Source organism: Dasypus novemcinctus, chromosome 4, assembly GCF_030445035.2.
Source record: "Dasypus novemcinctus isolate mDasNov1 chromosome 4, mDasNov1.1.hap2, whole genome shotgun sequence".
Taxonomy (NCBI): Eukaryota; Metazoa; Chordata; class Mammalia; order Cingulata; family Dasypodidae; genus Dasypus; species Dasypus novemcinctus.
In genome coordinates this window covers 86169295-86189747 of record NC_080676.1, presented here as the reverse complement: position 1 = coordinate 86189747, position 20453 = coordinate 86169295, and the positions used below count along the sequence as shown (strand labels likewise).

General features: G+C 31.8%; 1 protein-coding gene across 20 annotated transcripts in view; it reads right to left on the bottom strand.

Moving 5' to 3' along the window:
- Window positions 1-20453, bottom strand: part of ZBTB20 (zinc finger and BTB domain containing 20) — a 900898-nt gene that overhangs the window by 865403 nt on the left and 15042 nt on the right. For 3 of the 20 annotated variants that reach the window (XM_071214789.1, XM_071214800.1, XM_071214779.1), the window contains exon 2: window positions 14510-14584. The exons of the other annotated variants lie outside the window; for them this stretch is intronic. The gene's annotated coding sequence lies outside the window, so the exon portion shown is untranslated. The remainder of the gene's footprint in view (window positions 1-14509; window positions 14585-20453) is intronic. 20 annotated transcript variants of the gene reach the window in all.

Here is a 20453-nt window from a genome sequence, read left to right as displayed (position 1 = left end):
CTACCACATGGGAGGTCCAGGGTTCAAACCTCTGGGCCTCCTGATTTGTGTGATGCACCGCGGCGTTGATGCACGCAAGGAGTGTGGTGCCATGCAGGGGTGTTCCCTGCACAGGGGAGTCCCACGCACAAGGAGTGCACCCCGTGAGGAGAGCCGCCCAGCGCGAAAGAAAAGTGCAGCCTGTGCAGGAGTGGCGCTGCCCACATGGAGAGCTGATGCAGCAAGATGATGCAACAAAAAGAGACACAGATTCCCAGTGCTGCTGACAAGAATAGAAGAGGACACAGAAGAACACACAGTGAATGGACAGAGAGAGCAGACAACTGGGGGGGGAGGGGAGGGGGGCAGGCGGGGAGGGGGGCAGGCGGGGAGGGGGGGCAGGCGGGGAGGGGAGAGAAATAAAAAATAAATCTTAAAAAAAACAAAAAAGTTCCTGCTCCAGTTTACTATGTGCTAGTTGTATGCTCTTAGACAAATCATTCAAACTCTCCAAATCTCAGGTTTCTGATCTGCAATATATGGTGATAGAAATCTGCCTGTCCCTGAGAGACTGACAGTGTTTGAGATAAATCAATTAGTAAAAACACTAGCTGAATTTAGTTCAGAGAAAATTCAAATTGTCTTAATTATGTAATTTTTAACTGTTCAATATTCAAACATTGTAGACATAAAAACTGAATTCTAAAACAAATTATTTTTACTTTTCTACTTTATTTTTATCATATTCTATTTTCTACTACTAAGAGCAAGATGCCATTTGAAGCCCACAATTTTGACAGGTTGAAAAACACAGAAAGATGATAGCATTATTACACACCAACATTAACCAGTAGTAAAAAATATTCAAGAGGAAAAATATCTAATTCCTATTTTATACTGAAAGTTTATAATAAGGTATATACTTGAGGAGAAATGTTCAGCACAGGTAAAAGAAACTACAATACTCTAAAGAACATGTGAAAAAGATTTTAAAAATGGAGCAAAATCTCAAATTTCTGGATGGTAGACTTTATAAAGGTATCAATTCACTCCAAGTAATTTATAAATTTAATATCATTCTCAGCAAAATCCAAATGGAATTTTTGAGGGATAAAGGGAAGAGCTTGACAAAATTACTCCAAAATTTTTCTAGAATAATAAACTGGTGTGATAAAGAAGAAAATTTGAAAAAGAAAACTAATAATGGGGAAAAGGTCTAAAAAAGTGCATGTAGTCCCTAGCTAATTTCACTACTTATTTTAGAAAGTAGTATGTTTGAGGAAAAGAGTATTAAGTATCTCAAAATAAAATTTAAAGGAAGAATAATGAATAAAAGCAATCTATAAAGAAATAACATTCAAAAGTGATAAAAGAAACCTACCATGGACCAGTTTGACTAATAGGTTGGAAACATTAGTAACAATCTGTCCAGTAATTTTGAAGCCAGTTATTAATAAAGGAGTCAGCATAATTGCAGTCTGCTAAGTCCTCTAAGGCAACAAGCCATAGGGAGAATTCAAAATGCATAAAAACAGTATCTTTTATTTTTGTTTGCTTAAGAAAGCTCATTTAACTCCAATAAGTTATAGAGTTATAGTCATAACCTTTTTTAAAAAGTACAAAATCATATGAATATTAGCAAAGTATCTCCATAAAAACTCAAATCCTCTTTTCTTAATTTTTACTAATACAAATATAAGAAAAACTCATTATTCAGAGTACAGACATCACAATGCATAAAATATCAGATATGATTTACAAGAGTCTTCTGAAATAAAAATTTTGAAATGAATTACATGAAGTTAAATTTTATTTTAATAATAATATTGGTATTTCAAAAGTATCTTTTTCCTTCATTTTGACCAGTCTGTCAATTTATATCTCAGTTAAGGCATTTATTCTACAGGAAACAAATTCTACTTCATGTTAAATATCTATAAACTTGGGCTTATCATTAAATCAAATAAGATGACCTACTCTATATCAAACTGATGATATTTTACTTCTTAAAATGTAATGAGTGGAACTTCTGCAACACGAACAATACTCCTAACATCATTTAAGCCTAACAGGAAGATAAAACACGTGTTTCGCCAATTGAGAAAACAGTTTTGTTAGTTATCAATAAGGGAAGAACATTGCCTATAATGAAATCTGTATTAATTATAAAAAGAGCTATGGAAGAAACAGATCATCAGTGTAGAGTTCACTTCAAAAATGTAATGGTCTGGGAATCTAATACTTGTCTCTCATGATGTCAGATCTAAAGGTTTGCAATTGAAACAAACTTCAATCTACTTTAAGGCAAAATTTTAATAAAATTCATGTATTTTTTTTTGGCCTAAAATAATTAAACTTTTCCCTCTAAACTCTTTCCACCAGTAGATGCATTAAGCTCAATGTGCCATTTGTAGTTTAGCAGTTGAATCAGATGTTTAAAATTAATATGTTTAAAGTAAAATATTAGATATTATAAAATAAATTATTATATTTTAAATTATTAAAGCAAAATCTGAAGTTTTTTCATAGGCTAAATTTCAATATTATTATTTCACTGTGATTAAGGCTATTTAATAAGCATATAATAACAAATAACAAACTAGAACAGTTTTAGGGAGGAGTGGGTAATGTTCAAAATATTTATTGCTGATAAGGCATGAACACAGACCAGTCAAAAATGTTAATATGACTAATCAGAACAGATACTGGCTATACATAATGGATATAGGATTATTAGTGTGTACTGCCTGAATATTAACTTTAGTTTTAGGTAACCAAATTCCATCTCCTAAAACAAGTTAAGAAAAATTTCAATAATATGTAGTTTTCATATTACCACTGAGTTAATGACACCTATACTCTAGCAATGAATTCCAAGTCTACATTTTTAGAAAATTGTACATTCCATCAGGGAAAAAAAATGAGTGCTAAGCAGATCATTTGTCTGTTGATTCTCAACTTCATTCCCACTTTTCCATGCTCTTTTCTGTGGCTGGAATTGGAAAACTACATTTCCCAGATTGCTTTGCCAGAATCCATGTGAAAGCAGATCAAAGTAAAAAAGAGAGAATTCTTTTTTTTCCTTCTGCTCCTTGCACTGGCAACTCAGCAATCATGCTCCAGCAGCCGCTGCAGCACAGAGTTCTTGGGATACTGCCCTCACGACTGCTGACTGCAGCAAGTGGTACCACATTTGTAGGAGAACAGAGGACATCAGGTGACTGGAAGATCTAGCAGCCTTGACAAGTACAACAGCATCAGCTCATCTGTGGACTTCTGGGCTCTTGCAGTGTCCTTAGGAGTAAGGGCGCCTGGCTTCCGCTTCCTGCAAAGCAGTGATATTGGTGATTCCAACAGCTACAGCAGCAGCAATGTTCCATCTGTCTCATCAGCACAGTGCTTGTGAGCTCGGGGAAACGATACTTTCCCGTGTTCTCCTCCAACCCTGGTAGTAGAGACTTTCTGCAGGTACTCATTACTAAATAACATCACCTTCTTTGCCTTTCACCAGACCTTCCAACACTTTTGTAACCAATTACCTGGATTAAAGTCCCTCTGTTTTGAATCATATCTGAATGCACATTGATATAACACCACATTCTAATATATTTATGTTCAATTATGTATAAATTATAGACATATACTACTATACTATATATATATAGAACATATGCAGTAATAGACATTTTAAAAGAATGAAATAAATAATAAACAATATTTTAAATAAATTTTAATTTTGTTGCATTTATCAACAATTTTAAAAATTTTGTTCTCACCGAAAAAAAAAAGTTAATATTTTAGACAGAGTAATTGGACTAAATGTCTCTTTCTTTAAACTTTGCAAAACAACCATTTGAAAATCTGGTTATTGTGATACTTAATTGTATCATAGTGAGGGGAAAAAAGCTTCACAAAATAGTAGATCGAAATGGAAAAGCATCATTGGCTCTTTTTACTAAAGCACAATTCTTGATTTTCAATTATTCAAAAGATTTTGTTGAAATCTGACTAATGAATTTCCATTTTTTCCAGATGTCATTCTTATAAACTAATAGGTGTACATTGCACTTTTATCTTTTTAACAAGAGAATTTTTAAATTTTAAAACCTGTTTAAAGATTTTATTTGGACGTTTTTAAAGCAAGGTTAAAAAATCTCTTCCAAGTTTTAAAAATACACAGATCAAAGTTTTTGTATAGTTTTAAAAGTATATAAAACTAAAGTTTTACACTGAAGTTGATTTTTGCAACAAAATCATAATGAAAATAATTACAAACATTTGTATTAAAATGTTCTCTTCATACCACAGGTCTTTCAAAAAGTAATTATACCCTCATTGTTAGAAAAGTAGCATTAGTTTAAAAAGACAGATGGAGAATTTTTATTTTTTTCCAAAAACATATGCTAGAAACCACATGACTGACAGTCACGTCAACACAGAAAAGGTAAGCAAAATTAGAACCCTTATCATTCCATAAGAGAAAATGCAGAAGAGCTTCTCAGTACCCTGCCACTGGATAACTAGTGAACCTCAAGAGATACACCACCACAAGGATATTCATGGCCACTCAACTAATTACAAATTACTATGACAATCCTACTAATATTTTAAGGTCTCTATCATTATGTTCTACATTTTCTACTACATTTTAAAGTTATTTTTTAAAAAACTAACTACATCAATGATATCCTGCAACACTTGTTTTTACTTTTATTTCCTAAAATTGTTTGCCTATGAATGATGAGTGAATGAATTTCATGTGTAGAAGTAGCTCTGTAACCTTACCCACAAATCTTTTCTATTCCAGTCAAACCAACTGCTCCAATTGTGAGTACATCTAGCACAGTTTTTCCAGAATGCATTGTTTTACTTAGAGTATTTTTCTGTTTAGTAGGTATCTTCTCCAGTACATTTTCCTTATAATGGTTCATAAAAACATAGTTCTTTATATTACTGAAATTGAACCTCGCAAATACCATTGGCTGATATGTTAGCAATATTGCTACTTTCTTCACCTGTAAAGCTCCACACTGCACTTGTTTATTCATATCTTTCACATTGTTTTCTATTCATCTTCTAATTGTATTTACTGACAAATGTGATATAATTTGTTGCCATAATATTTTTTTCTGCATTATTTCAGCCATTTCTGCTGTTGTGGGATGAACAGTGTTTCCAATGGTAATTATTTTCCTTTTAAGAAAGAATATCCCCCCAAAAGCTTCTAAACATTAAGTTTAATGATTTTGAAAGTCTGGACTGAGTATCGTGTAATAATACACATTGCTGAAAAAATTGGGTAAGGTCTTGCTGCAAGATCTGGATAGCTTTTAATGTCTTATAAACAGGATGGCCTTCCACCATCATTAGAAAATACTTTTAAGGCACACCATACACTGAAGGTGAGGTTCATCCCTAATTACAGTCAATAAAACTCGTATCTGAAATAGACTTCTTGATAATTATTTTTGGTTGAATTATTGTCAAATATGATTAGATCACTATTTTTATTTTGTAATATGGCTGGCAGTGTTCATAAGAGATAGTATAGATGTTCTTGTTCATGTGTATTTGGATCATATTACCTTTATTCTGCTATTTATTCAGTCACATGTCTGTTTAGTAAGTTAGTTTAGTTAAAACCAGATAATGTCCATGTTGCTAGGCACAGATAAAAATTCAGTACCTCCAACTCATAAAGTGAATGAACTTCTACTCTCCTGATTATTTAGAATGCTTTTCATAATTACATGACAAATGATACTGACATTGCCAGCATCACTGCATATTACATATTAGTAAACTTTACTTCAATTTTAAAATATGTGTGTATATATATATATGCATTTTTTTGTTGTTTTTTAAAGATGTTTTATTTCTCTCCCCTTCCCTCCTTCTCCACCCCCCATTGTCTGCTCTCTGTGTCCATTCATTGTGTGTTCTTCTGTGTCTGCTTGCATTCTTATAAGCGGCACTGTGTCTCTTTTTGTTGCATCATCTTGCTGTGTCAGTTCTCCATGTGCGCAGCACCACTCCTGGGCAAGCTGCACTTTTTTCGCATAGAGTGGCTCTTCTTGCAGGGTGTACTCCTTGCGCGTGGGGCTCCCTGACACGGGGGACATCTCTGTGTGGCACAACACTCCTTGCGCACATCAGCACTGTATGTGGGCCAGCTCACGGGTCAGGAGGCCGGGGTTTGAACCCTGGACCTCCCATATGGTAGGCAGATGCTCTATCAGTTGAGTCAAATCTGCTTCCCTACATAAATGTTTGATATCATCTTCTCAAATCCTAATGTGTGTTCTTGTGTATTCCCTAAGGAGCCTGCGCCCTATTTTTTAGACCATTGTTGTAAAGCATGGGTCTTGGCCTCAGATATGAATTTGAACTAACATTATATTATTGGTTACATAACCTTAAGTTAATTATCCATGGGCCTCATATTGCTCATCTATAAAATAGAATAATAGCTAAATCAGAGTTGATTTTATTTAAGATTTTTATTTATCCCCCTCCCTTGCTGCTTGCTTATTGTCTGCTCTCTGTGTCCATTCACTGCATGTTCTTCTTGCCTGCTTGTCTCCCTTTGTTGCACCATCTTGCTGCACTAGCTCTCTGCAGGTGTGGGCCATCTGTTCTCCGTGGGCGCAGGCCAGCTTGCCTTCACAAGGAGGTCCTGGAAAGCAAACCCACAGCCTCCCATATGGTAGACAGGAGCCCAGTCTGTTGAGCCACATCCACTTCTCGAGTTGTTTTGATGATTAAATTGAGTGAATAATATTAGACAGCATTCACTGAGAGCTTGCAAAGTACAAGGCATCATTTATAGTATGTTGAATGTATTAATTCTTGAGTACAGTATCTACACATAATGGGTGTTTGATAAATATTACTTTTCCTCCCCAGATGTAAGAGAGAGAGGGGGATGGAGGAGAAATTAATTGTATAAAATAAGGAGAATTTATCAGGACAAATAAAATTGGTTGTTTACATGCCTATCTTTTAAACAAAACTTCAGGTTCCTGAAGACAAAGCCATGCTGTATTGTACAAGAAAATAAAGTACAATGCTTTGAATGTATTACCTCAATAATTAATGTCGATGGATGATACCTATAATGGTACCACCATAACTTGCTGTTTATAATTTGTAAAAATTCTGGCCAATCTAGTATTGGCAGGAATGATCAATTAACTGCACAAGCATTGTAAGACAGGCTGTTATTTTTATAGATAATCCATTATACCTTTGCAGGAAAGATAACACTCTCCAGAACTTTTGAAAATATAACAACCCTTGATTATTTGTACCAGCAAATGAAAGGTAAGGTATGGATAATCCAAAAATAATATCTATTTGGATTTTTAAATGTTTCCATATTTATATTTTAGTATTGGTTTGTCTAATGTTCTCAAAGGAGAATATACTTCAAATAAAATAAGCAACACATGAAAAGGTGACTTAGAAGGAAGTTAAATGCAATCTACTTTCTCCATTTTTCTCCTTAAATTAACTTCCTGTACAATGTACACCATTTGATTACTCAAACTACACAAAACTTGCTTTTTCTCAGAACTTCCTCAGAAAATAAGAAATGTTGAAATGTTAGTTTCCACAAGAAACTTTTTTCTGCATAAAGCAGGCAAAACTTGTTAATAAATATGAAATAAATATTTCAATTTAAAATTAAAATTAAAATTTGAAATACCTATTACCAATATTGCCAATCAATGTTATCAAGAATTGGCAATATGGTCAATTCATGTTATCAGGAATCAATTATAATACTTTCACTATTTCTACTGAAGTGTATTATACCATTTCCTTCACTAAAATTAAGAATTTTTAATTTTATGCACTAATTTATCCATTTGTGAAGTGCTGTATAAACCATTAATGTTCTTCATGATGCCTTTTTCAGATAAGAAACATGAGATTGAGAAAAGCTTGTAATATGTAATATTCAATTACTTATGCAAATCCGAAACCTCATACTTATCCCACCTGCCTAATAGTGCTATTATAACAAAAAAATAAGCAAATCAATGTGAAAGTAAAAGGAGGAATAATAAATATGAGGCATTGTATCTTAACAAGAAACGGAAAGATTAACCTTTCATCCTACTCTTAGTGATACATGGACTGTACACTATGTGTCTAGGCTTATGGGAACCATACATGGCTTTAAAGCCAAACAAGCATGGGTTTGAATCAAGCATCCACATTTACTAGCTGTGACCTTAAGCAAGTTATATATCTTCTCTGAATCCCAGTTTGTAATGAATTTTGCTCATTAGCAAAAATGGGGTAATAGAATTAAATAAAAACATAAAAATTGTATAACCCATAGCAAAAATTCACTACATGATAATCCATTTCCTCCTTACTTCCTAAACCTAAGGTTATCAAATTTTAGTGTATTATGCATTTCTTTTTTCTAGTAATGATTGACATCAAGAACTTACATTTATTTTTCACATAAAAGCTTAATCAATTCCTTCACATCAACTATTGAATTTTATCTTTTTGCCACCCTGTAAAGTAATTTTCCATTATCCTAATTTTTCACAGTAATAAATAGGCTTCAGAGAGATTAAATAATTTGCACAAATTCTTGCAAGTGTTACAATACTGGAACTTTAACCTAGGTCATCCGTGCATGAACCATTCCATCAAGCCTGATTCTTCAACTATTAAATATATACTATATAATATACAGTATAAAATATATAAAGTATAAATGTTCTAACCAGAACTAACAAACAGGTTGATTTTGTTCTAAGAAAGTGATATCTGATGATAATAAATATTATTAAATTATTTACCTAGGCCCAGGTGAAATAAGTTATATTATCATGTTATTATCACTAAAGATTTTATGACCTGAGACTTGACTTGGTAGAGACAAATATTTTTGTAACAGTTCCCTAAAAAATAGCTTATTATGGAAAGAAATTAAATTAAGGAGGACATGCTCATCTGAAAACATTAATAGCTATCATAAAGTTTTAAGGTGGGGGTTAACTATCAATCAAATTTATCAATCAAATGTATTTTTATATTCTCCAGTGATATACTAAATTTCCTCAATATCAATTTATTTCCTCCAAAATTATATTGGAAAATAGTACATCTAAAATACTGTGTGGTTCATTAAAACAGACTCCCCTCTTCATCTAACCAACTCTGAGAAAAGAGTTGATAAATCACTTAGAAGACCCCACAAAACATCCCAAGACCTAAAGAATCATTTCTTGAATGAACAACTATGGGAATATACCAAATACCATTGATTGTACAATCTGGATGGATTTATGTTATCAATAAAATTGATTTGTTAAAAAAAGTTGATTAAAAGTTGGGTTAAGCAGTTTTAAAAAAATTTCTTTGATCCCTTAGCTTTTCTTGCATATGTTTCTCCCTATTTAGGAGGATACAGTACATTAAAAGTTAAAAGTATAAGGTGGTTGGGGAAAAAATACACTAAATGTAAGATATGGACTACAGTTAGTAGTAAGATTTTGATGATATTCTTTCATAATTTGCAACAAATGTCTCACAATGCAAGGTGTTGGTGGTGAGTTGAAGTATGGGACTCCTGTATGATGTTACGCATGTTTGTTTTATAAGTTCACAACTTTTACTATATACTTTTTATGTATGTTCATATATGAGTGATGTAAAAATAAAATAATAATAATTGGGTGGGTTGGGGGAAAATATACAAAATGTAAAATACTTTGGTTAATATGAATATTTTGAGGATGCTCTTCCATCATTTGTTAAAAATGTTTCACAACCATGCAAGGTATTGGTGGTGTGGTGAGGTATGAGAGCCCTGTATCATGTTATACATGTTTGTTTAGTCAGTTCACAACTTATACTATACACTTACGGTTTATTTATGTTTATGTATGAGCGATATACTTCAATAAATTTTTTAAATGAAAAAAAAGTTAAAGGTGTGTGGGTTCTGGGCTAACACTGCCTGAATTTAAATCTTTCTTCTACTCCTTTAGATAAATCTCTTAAAATCATTAAGCCTTTCTGACAAGTATACCACTAAACAAGCTCTGGACATCTGAGAAGGGAAAAAGCCAGATGAGTGAACAGTTCCACCAGCCAAAGCTAAATATGACCTGACATTTGATGCATACAATGATACAATCCACCTATTATTCAAACCCAGTAATCATACATCCTATCATCCATTTCTAAGGCAATTTTACATACTTATCTCAGGTTATATACTTTATATCTTCTGTTGGCTTTCAAGATTGACTTTAATGTTAAAGTTTAACTTGATTCTCCTCAATAAAAATATTGGGTCCTGAGGCAGGACTGAGAGAAGGCTGGAGTTTCTAACTACCATAAAGTTAGTTCTGTTGAAGTACAATTCAGTGATGATTTCACAAGAAAACATTCCTTAGCATTACTATCTGAACCTCTAACAATCAAACTTCTTAACCTCTCTTGGCCTTAGTTTCCTCATTTGTAAAATGGGGACAATAATGGTAATTATCTTATGCAGTTCTAAGAATCAAATAATTAAAAATATATTAAGTACTTAAAACATTGCCTGGCATTTAGTGATAATAAAATTTTAGCAAAAAACTAAATCCATGAATGGACGTAATACCATTGGGATAATTTAGCTTTAGACTTATAGATAGCTGCTGAAAGTACAGTAGGTGAATACTATGTTTTGTACTTTGCTAAATTAAGAAATGTTTATATCAACTTGGAATCTTAAAATAAATAATTTAATCAAATTTGCTATGGTATTTAAATTGATTAGTTTGAATATTATAAGAACAGCATTATGTTCTGTTGTATTTTTGCTTTTAAATCTCACAGACTGGTATCATCAACAAACTGTGAGCCAAAATGAGTAGATACGGTAAGAGTTGCTTTGGATAACCCTGCAGATATCACAAGATATTTGCACTGATAACTAAGTTATTTACATAAGGAACAGAGAGAGTCTACTATTGCAAGTAAGGTAGTTCCATCCATCTGCCCCACAGGGTCTAAGTCCCCTCTCAATTAAGAGGAAGAGCAGGCATCACCATCCCAGAATCTTCAGGATTGGAGAAGGAACGATGGACTAGGGCAGACTTACTGGTATTCTACTACAGACTTAATGTTACTTTAGCGATGAAAGAACTTTTATCATTGATGTGGAGGCAGTGGCCACCGGAGGTTCTGAGGGGAGAGAGAGGGGAAAAATAGATGTTATATGGGGGCATATTTGGGACATTGGAATTGTCCTGAATGACATGGCAATGACAGATACAGGTCATTATATATCTTGTCATAACTTACAAAACTGTGTGAGAGAGAGTTTATAAGGTAAATTGTAATCCACACTTTGGGCCAATGCTCCAATATGTGTTCATCAATTGTAACAAATGTACCACACGAATAAAAAATGTTGTTAATGTGGTAAAGTGTGTGTGGAAGGAGGGGTAGGGAGTGCGGCATATGGGAATCCCCTACATTTTTTATGTATCATTTATGTAATCTAAGTATCTTTAAAAAATTTAAATTAAAAAAAAATGAAGCATGTAATTTCTAAATTAAAATTTAGCTTAGGAAAAAAATGATTCAAGGGAAAGGTAAAATTATAAAGACAAATTCTGGAGGATTTGATCTACCAAATATAAGGACTTATTATGAAGTTCTAGCAATTAAGAAAAATGTGTTTCTGGCATGAGGATAGCCAATAATCAAGAAAGCATACACTATAAAAGACCCTTGCATTATTGGATTCTTTCTATACGAGAAGTGGCATGGCAAATCACTGGTGAAAGGCAAGAACATACAATAAATTGAGCTGATAAATTTAGGTATTCATTTAGAAAAAAAGTTAAATATTATCCCTACATAACAGATGAAACTTAACTTCAGATATGGATTTCTTAAAATGAGAAACAAACATACTAGCAATAAAACAATATAATGATAAGTATGACCACATAAAAATTAAAGTTTTTCTGTTCATTAGAATTCCTTAAAGGAAGTGAAAAGACAAGCTACTAGTGAGAGGAGAAAGAAATTGTATTTGGAATGCATGAAGAACTGATACATATCAATAGAAAAGATCTGTAAAATTTTTAAAAAGGAAGAAAAATGGGCAAAGACAGGAGCAAGCATTGCACAGAAGAAAAAATACATATACATGTATGCAAACTCAGTAAACAAGAACATATAAATCAAGACCTGAGTGAGATATCATTTTATCCACTAAGGTGGCAAAAATTAAGAAATCTGACAATACCATGTGTTAAAGAGAAATGGCCTTATATGAGAACAGGGATATCTTATATTGTTGGTGGGTGTAAATGGATTTGTTTGCAAAAATAATTTGATAATCTCTTGCAAAATTGAGCATTTTCATACCCTGTGACCCAGCAATTCCAATACAAGAAAATGTCCTGCAAACATCAAAAGAGACATGTGCAAGAATATTTTTACCAGTACTATTCATATTAGCAAAAAAAAGGGGAGTAAATTCAAGTATGGGAGAAAAGATAAACTGTAGCTTAGTCAAGAATATTATATAGAAATAAAAATAAACTGTATGAATTACAGTTACATAAAATATATTAATAAATCTTAATAGTGTTCACAGCAAAAAATTAAAAAAGCAAATTCTGCAAGATAAATACAGCATTGTTGTACTATTTCATCATACAATAAGTATATCTATATTATTTTATTATTTTTTAAAAAACAATGGAATGATAAACACAAAATTGCAGGTAGTAATTACTTATGGTTGGGGGGGTGTTGAGAGTAGGGGAAGAACACGTAAATAGATATAAATTACTAATATTCTAACTCTTTTGTTGGGTCTTAGGTTGATACATAGTCATTTGATTTAAAATAATTAACTAATAATTAATTAAAAGAAGGCAATGCATGGAATAATTACCATGAATCAGATTATGCTTAGCCAATTCTGTATACTTAAAGTCCAATTTTTTAAAATGACATAGTCTTTAACAATACTTCTCAAACTTTAATATACATGAGAAACACTTGGAATCTTGTTGAAATGAAGATGCTGACTCATTAGCTCTGGATGGGGTTTGAGATTCTGTATTCTGAACTCTCAGGTGATGTGATTGCAGCTGGTCCCACAGAACACACCCTATCATTCATATCTAGATAAGAGGTTTTTTGGGAGCTGAAAAGACTGATAAGATTATTCAAGACAACAATGAAAGGAAACCTTAAAAGTAAAGGTTTAAGCAAGTAAGCATTTTTTATTTAGTCAAGCTAAAACTTAGTTTTTTAAAAAGAACTAGAGAAAGGAAAAACACCAATAATCACGGTTGGTTTGTTTTTTTAAGAGTGAGCATCAACGATTAGAAAAATTCAAACATTTGGAAGGATAAACTGAATAAACTGAACTCAGAACTCACCACAGAATGGGATGATAGGTGCCATAGTTTGGAAAGTTGATTATAGTGCTAAGAAATACTGATTTGGTTTCAACTCAAAGTAAAGCTGAAGATTTTGATACTGGAATTTGGAGTTTATTTTGAAGTGAAAGAAGTTTCTTTCCTAATTTAAAAGAAACTGAAAGAATGTTAAGAATTAAGGCAAGATCAATTTGGCTTCTTAAGGATAGGAATAAACAGATTATCTACAGATTTTCTTGCATTCTCTATTAAAATGCAACTCACATGTAAAAAAGCAATTATAAATGGTTAGAAATTTTATTTAAAGACAGAAAAGGAACAGTAAAGGAAGTAACTGGCAGTGACAAATGCATTCAATAATGAATATGACATACACTAAAAGACTTTCAGTAGGAGGTCTAGGAACATTGTTAAGTAAAGAATGTAGAGATATATTAAAATTATGTCCATCCTAATTGCAAATAATTTCGTATTTAATAAATAAGTAGAAAGTACAAATGTACCAGAATTATTAGAATGTTTCTATTAGGTGAAATATATAAAATCAAAGAAAATCAGTTCAGGTAGTTTTTATTACTAACCTAAAGTTTATTTAAAGAAATGTAAGAAACGTTGCTGTCTCTTTTAAGACTTGTCTTTTCAACTTTCTTATAGCATCTCCATTACTGGAAAATAAAGATTGGACTACTGATATAGCATGAATATTTATGGAGAAAACAAAAACCAAATTACTGGGGCAAGAACATTTTAAAATGTGGAGATACACCCTTGGAAAAAGAGTCAGGTATAATTTAAAAACTTTTATTTAGACCTAGAGAGACATGTACATCAATTCCATGTGTCTGTAATTTTTAAAAATGTATTTTTACTCTTCTGTCCGGTTGTTCTTAACAAATGAATCATAATTTAGGTTTTTTCTGAGAGTCCCACACCCCATAAAGACAGCCAATGGCAAATTTGATGTCTGGTATATAAAAGATGATAAAGATTTGACTATTTAAAGTATTCATGCTATAGTCACTATTAACTGCAGCTATAAATTACAAGGACAGAATATGTAATGGAATACAAATAATAACAGATAACATAGCTGTACTTACGTATCCAAGGACATCTAGTAAGTCAAAATATAATATAGCATTATTATGTCTAGATGTGATGAAGGCACAGGCTTCCTACAAAACAGCAATATCCCTATATTAGAACAAGAGGTCATCTAGAAATGTATTTGAATGAAAAATTTTCCTCAGTGACCAGAAAAAGAGCCAAAAAAAATCTGGAGACCCATCTTGGTCTTTAAGCAATTAAATGAGTCATACCTGCCATTGATCCCACTGTTTTGTCTTTGACAGTTTCATCAATGATATGTTCTATTACGAATATTTCGAGAGGCTTAGCATCAAACATGCAGCTTGAAATATATATAAAATGTCCACCAAGCATTAAAAAAAATTGATTGCTGTGGTGGATTTAATTGTGTATCCCAGTTTGGACATGTTCTTGGTCTTGGTCCACATTCTGGTGAGTGTGGACCTTTTGTAAATAAGATTTCTTCAAGATATTATTTCAGTTAAGATGTGGCTCCATGGAATCAGATTAGGCTTTAATCCAGATTACTAGAGTCCTTTAAAGGCAGGACAAGACAGAGAAGATGGGAGAGGCCTCCATGTTCACTGCCATGTGACTTTAAGTCAAGGATCAAGGATGGTTGGCAGTTAGCCCTAGAATGCCACAAGCCACAGTCTTAGGGGTAGAGGAGCACACATTGCTAACATTTTGATTTTGGACTTATCCATGCTTCAAAACTGTAAGCCAATAAATTCCCATTGTTTAAACTAACCTATTACGTGGTCTTTGAGCAGCCAGGAAACTTAAAACAATTACCTACAGATTTTCATGATCATTATCATTGTTCTTTGCACAATGTATTGTTTTTCAAAGCACACTATTTGTTATTCACTTGACTCTCACAATGATTGTGTGAAATAAGTGAAGAAAGTACCACTATCACAAATATTAAGATTCTGAGACACAGAAGTCAAGTGACTTGCATGACATCCTTCTAGTTTAATTCTTTGAACTAATAACTTTAAATGCTTTGGTTACTACATTTCATTATACTGTTGCATTACACTGAGCATTCCTGGAACTGAAATCTATCAAGTCAAATATTTATCAATCAACTTCTATATGCAAGGATTTGAGTTATACATAATTGGCATTATAATTAATTCATAACATAGGATGAGATAGTTTGAAAGATATTTTAAAAGAGACACATAAGATACTGGCCTAAGAAAATGGACTTTGAAAAAATCGAAATATACTTGGTAAGCTTTACCAATTGCTTATCAATCCTGAATGTGGGTACTAACCCATTTATATAGAGTTTGGTTTGATCCCAAACTATAAGTAGTAAGTATGTAAGTTTATTTGGTCTGAAATAATTGGAAGAGCATCTAAAGATCTAAGTGACCATGTAGAAAATTCTGTTAACATGTGGTACAAAATTAATTTAAAGAAAAATCATAAATATAAAGGAAAGAAACAATCTTTCTGGGTGCCAACAATCAGAAATATGAAGTCATTCATTATCACCAAAAGTAGCTATAACACTTTTAAAGATTTTAATTTAATTTCTTTATATATATTAAAACACACTTAATTTTATTAAAATGTTTAAATAGGATTTTTAAATCAATATTTACACCAATTTTGTCTTTATCTTATTGCTTGGTTCTCTGATTCTTTCCCTCTATATTTCCTCCCTTCCATCCAAAATAACAAACTACAACTTAATATGCATTCTTCCATATTCTTCTCCCTTCTCAAATAACTCTACCATAAAGCAGACATATACAGATAGTATCTATATATACAGTAATTCAGGGATATTTATCATTATTTTTTAATTGAATATTCTACATTTTTCTATAACATGTTCCCATGCAATGACAACTCCTTGAAATCTTTCCAAGATACCTGAGAAAGCTTTAATTCACATTTCTTAATGACCCTGTCATATCCCATTGTGTGAATTTTCATTATTAGTCATTCACTTAATAAAGGAGTTTCTTTGCATCATCACCCCTAGTTTTGCAATACCATGCTGTAACAACCTTTGAAAATAAACTACGTCCTTAAATATCAATTCTTAAATTTCAACTGGATACGTTTCCAAATAGGGATCACTATGTCAAAGGATATTGTAAATTTCTAACTTTAATATGTATTACCAGATTGCATTTCAAAAATGCCAGATCTCCAACAATAAAAATTAAGAATCTCCTTTTCCCCACATCACTAACAAAAATTTTAATGTTTGAGGTAGTTATCTCACTGCTACTTAAGTTTGAACTTCATTAATTACTAGTGTATTTGAATATATTCTCATATGTTAACTAATAAAATGTGCTCTTCTGTGAACTGTCTTTAAATTTTGTTGTTTCATAACATTTTTCTTAGCAATAACTAAACACTCTTGATATTAGCCTTTTGTTCATTACAAATCAAAGACTTTTTCCAAGCCTTTATTTTCGTATTGATTTTAATATATATTTTTATAAAAGTTTTCAACTTAATGTAGCCAAGTATATCTCTTATTTTAAACTTTCTGGGTTTTCAGACTTGCAAGATAGATTTTGTAAGTAGTATCCTAGATTTTTCAACAAGTTTTCCATTATTTAATTTTTAAATTTAAACCTTTCATCTATCCAGAATTTATTTTTACAAAGGTGTAAAATTATACTTTCTTTTTTCCCAACAGATAACCAGCTATGCAAGCCCCATTTGTTAAACAACCCATCACATTTCAACTAAATAGCCACATGTTTTAGGAGTGGCTATTGTCTGTCTATTCCTATGCTATTATCCTATTGATTTTATTAGCTGGTATATTAGTTTCAGTGGCTTTAAACAACAATTTATTCTTTTACAGTTTTTGAGGCTAGAAGTCCAAAATTAAGGTGTCAGCAGGGCTCCAGCAGAGGAATATTTCTGTGCCTCTTATTAACTTCAACTGGTGGTTGACAAACCATGTTGTTCTATGGCTGTAGCCGCCTAGTTGCAATCTCTGCCTCCATTTTCACGCGGCCATCTCACTTGTCTCTGTCTCTCTTCCTCCTATGACTCCAGTCATATTGTATTAATGGCCCACCTTACTCCAGTGTGACCTCATCTTAAGTAATGAAATCTGCAATGGACCTATTTCCAAATAAGGCAATATTCTGAGGTACTGGGGATTAGGACGTTAACATATCTTTTTGAGGGTCAAGATTCACCCATTAGAGTTGGCTTTGTGAGATGTGCTAGAATGTATAATGCAAGTATCTTCTCATTGTTCTTTTTCAAATTTCCTTGCCTTTTGTTAGCACTTAAACTTCTACATAATTAAAATAACATTGTGCAATTCAAAAAAGCAAAAATAAAATGAAATAAAACAAAAAAGCTAATAATAAACCCCTATTGAGATTCTAATTAGAATTGCATTAAATAAATACATTAATTTTGGAAGAATTAACATTTTTGTTACTGTTTAACCATTCAAAAATACAATTTATCCTTCCTTTAATCAGATCTTGTTTTATGCCTTTTGATAAGATATTACTATTTTTCAATATAGATCACCTGCCACTCTTGATAAATATATTACTAAAATTTTCTTAATTTGTGTTATATTAGGAAATGGAATAATTTTTCCCATTGGGAAAAAAAAGTTGCTAGATAGCTTTTGCTTCCAGAAAGAAGCTATTGATTTTTCCCTATTATCTTCTACCCATTTACCTTATCAAATTTTTTAATTTTTCTAGATTTTTAAATTGAGTTGAGAATTTCTTTAGGTATATGGTCATATCAGCAAAATGACACATTGAGCTGTTCTCTATTAAGTGTATATCTCTGCAAGTGTATCTCAGATATATCATTTACCTACAGCATTTGCTAAAGCCTCAAGTCAATGTTAAATAGTTGTGATAGACGGTTTCTTGTGTAGATTCTAATGTTAATATATTTTTAGGATTTAACCAATTAGAATTATAGTTTCTAATGACTATGAATGAAAATACTTTATTACATTTAAGTATTTCTCTTTTGCTCCCATTTGCTTGAATTTTAAAGTAATATCAGTCAAATTATAGCAATTTCTTTTTCACCATCTATTGATATTAACTTACGTCCTTTAACTTAATACAATGAATTAAGTTTATACATTTCCTGCTGTTGATTCACTTACATTCCTATTTTTTAAAAAACCTTTTAAGTTCCAGTGTATTAGTGTTTTAATCCACTGCTGGTATTATTTGTCAATATTTAGAATGCTTGCATTTATTTCAAAATGAGATTGTACCATAATTTTCCTTCTGCACAATCTTTATCAGGGTTAATATAGTAAATAAAATTAAGGGAGATTTCAATTTCTTCAATGGCCTAAATAATTTAAATTACATCAAAACTACTCCTTAAAATTTAAGTGGCCAGATTTGGTCAATTTTCCAATTTCTTCTATGCTAATTGTCATCCATTTTCTTCTTATTATGCTAATTGGCATCCATTTTTTTCCCTTTGCATTTGACTGAAATATCTTCCACTTAGAACTTTTAAATTTATTGCAAGATAGTTGCATCATTCATATTTTAGAGTTCTTTTCGTCTTCCAGTTTTGTCTTCTCATTCTTAATTAGTGTCTATCATGCTCAGTGTGTTTTCCATAAATTTAATTATTACTGTTGAGACAAGATTCACATATAATTATTTCAGCAATTTTAAAGCATACAATTCAGTAGTTTTAAGTATATTCACAAGGTTGTACAACCATCACCACTATCTATTTCCAGATCTATTTCCAGAACTTGTTCATCACCCCAAAAAAGAAACTTTGTACCATTAATTAGTTTCTCTCCATTTTCTCCTTTCTGCCGCCCCTAATAACCACTAATCTACTTTCTGTCTCTACAATATGTAGCCTTTTGTGTATTGCTTCTTTCATTAGCTCACTGTTTTCAAGGTTCATCCATGCTGTTGCATATATTAGTACTTCAATATTTCTATGGTTAAATAATATTCCATATGTTTGACTATATCACATTTTTATTTATTCATCATTTGACAGATGTTTGGGTTGTTTGCACTTTCTAGCTATTACGAACAATGCTGCTATGAAACTCTCATGTATAAATTTTTATGTGAATATGTACTTTTGATTCTCTTAGGCATATTCCTAAGAGTGGAATTGCTGGGCTCATTCTTTTTTTTTTTTTTTTAACTTTATCATCTTCACAAGGAGTTATGCATTTTGTTCTTTTCAAATTTATATTTATTTTTGCTTTTTACTTATTTTCTTTTCCTACTTCATTAATTTCAGTTATTTTGTAGTTTCCTCTTCCTCCATCTGGTATTATTCTTTATTCTAATTTCTTAAAATAAGTAGATTATACTTTATTTTGTCTTCCTTTTAACAATGAAGGCATTTAGGGTTATCAATTTTCCTCTGATCACTGCTTTAGACACTTTGCAGATTTTTACATATATTATTTTCCTTTCCATTGTTTTTTTTTTTTCAGATAAACGACACTTGAGTACCTTTATTATAAAAATGTCTTGTCATTTTCCATTGGTTTTCAAGTGTCTTCCTCCTTATCCCAGTAATATGAGAGGGTATTCCTTAATTTCTAAATTTAGTTCTTTTGTGACGTTTAAAAATTCTAATTATACTTGCTTATAATCAGAAAATGCATACTTCTGCTTTCTAAAATTGGTAAAATTTTCTTTGTGGCCAAGTACAGAAACATTCAAAACATGTATAAGACTTAAGAACTGTCAGATTTTGCATATTGAATCAAGTTTATGAATTATACTACTCCATTTCTGTTAGGCATTGTAAAACAACTTTCTGAAACTTTCCAATAGTTTTTGTTTGATGTATACATATGTGGTATTTTCTACATAAGCTGTGCATTTTATAATTACTGTCCATTTTTATCCCATTTATTATTTTAAGCCTTAAATGCCATCTTGTCTGATAGCAATATTGTCACATTCCATTTTTGTT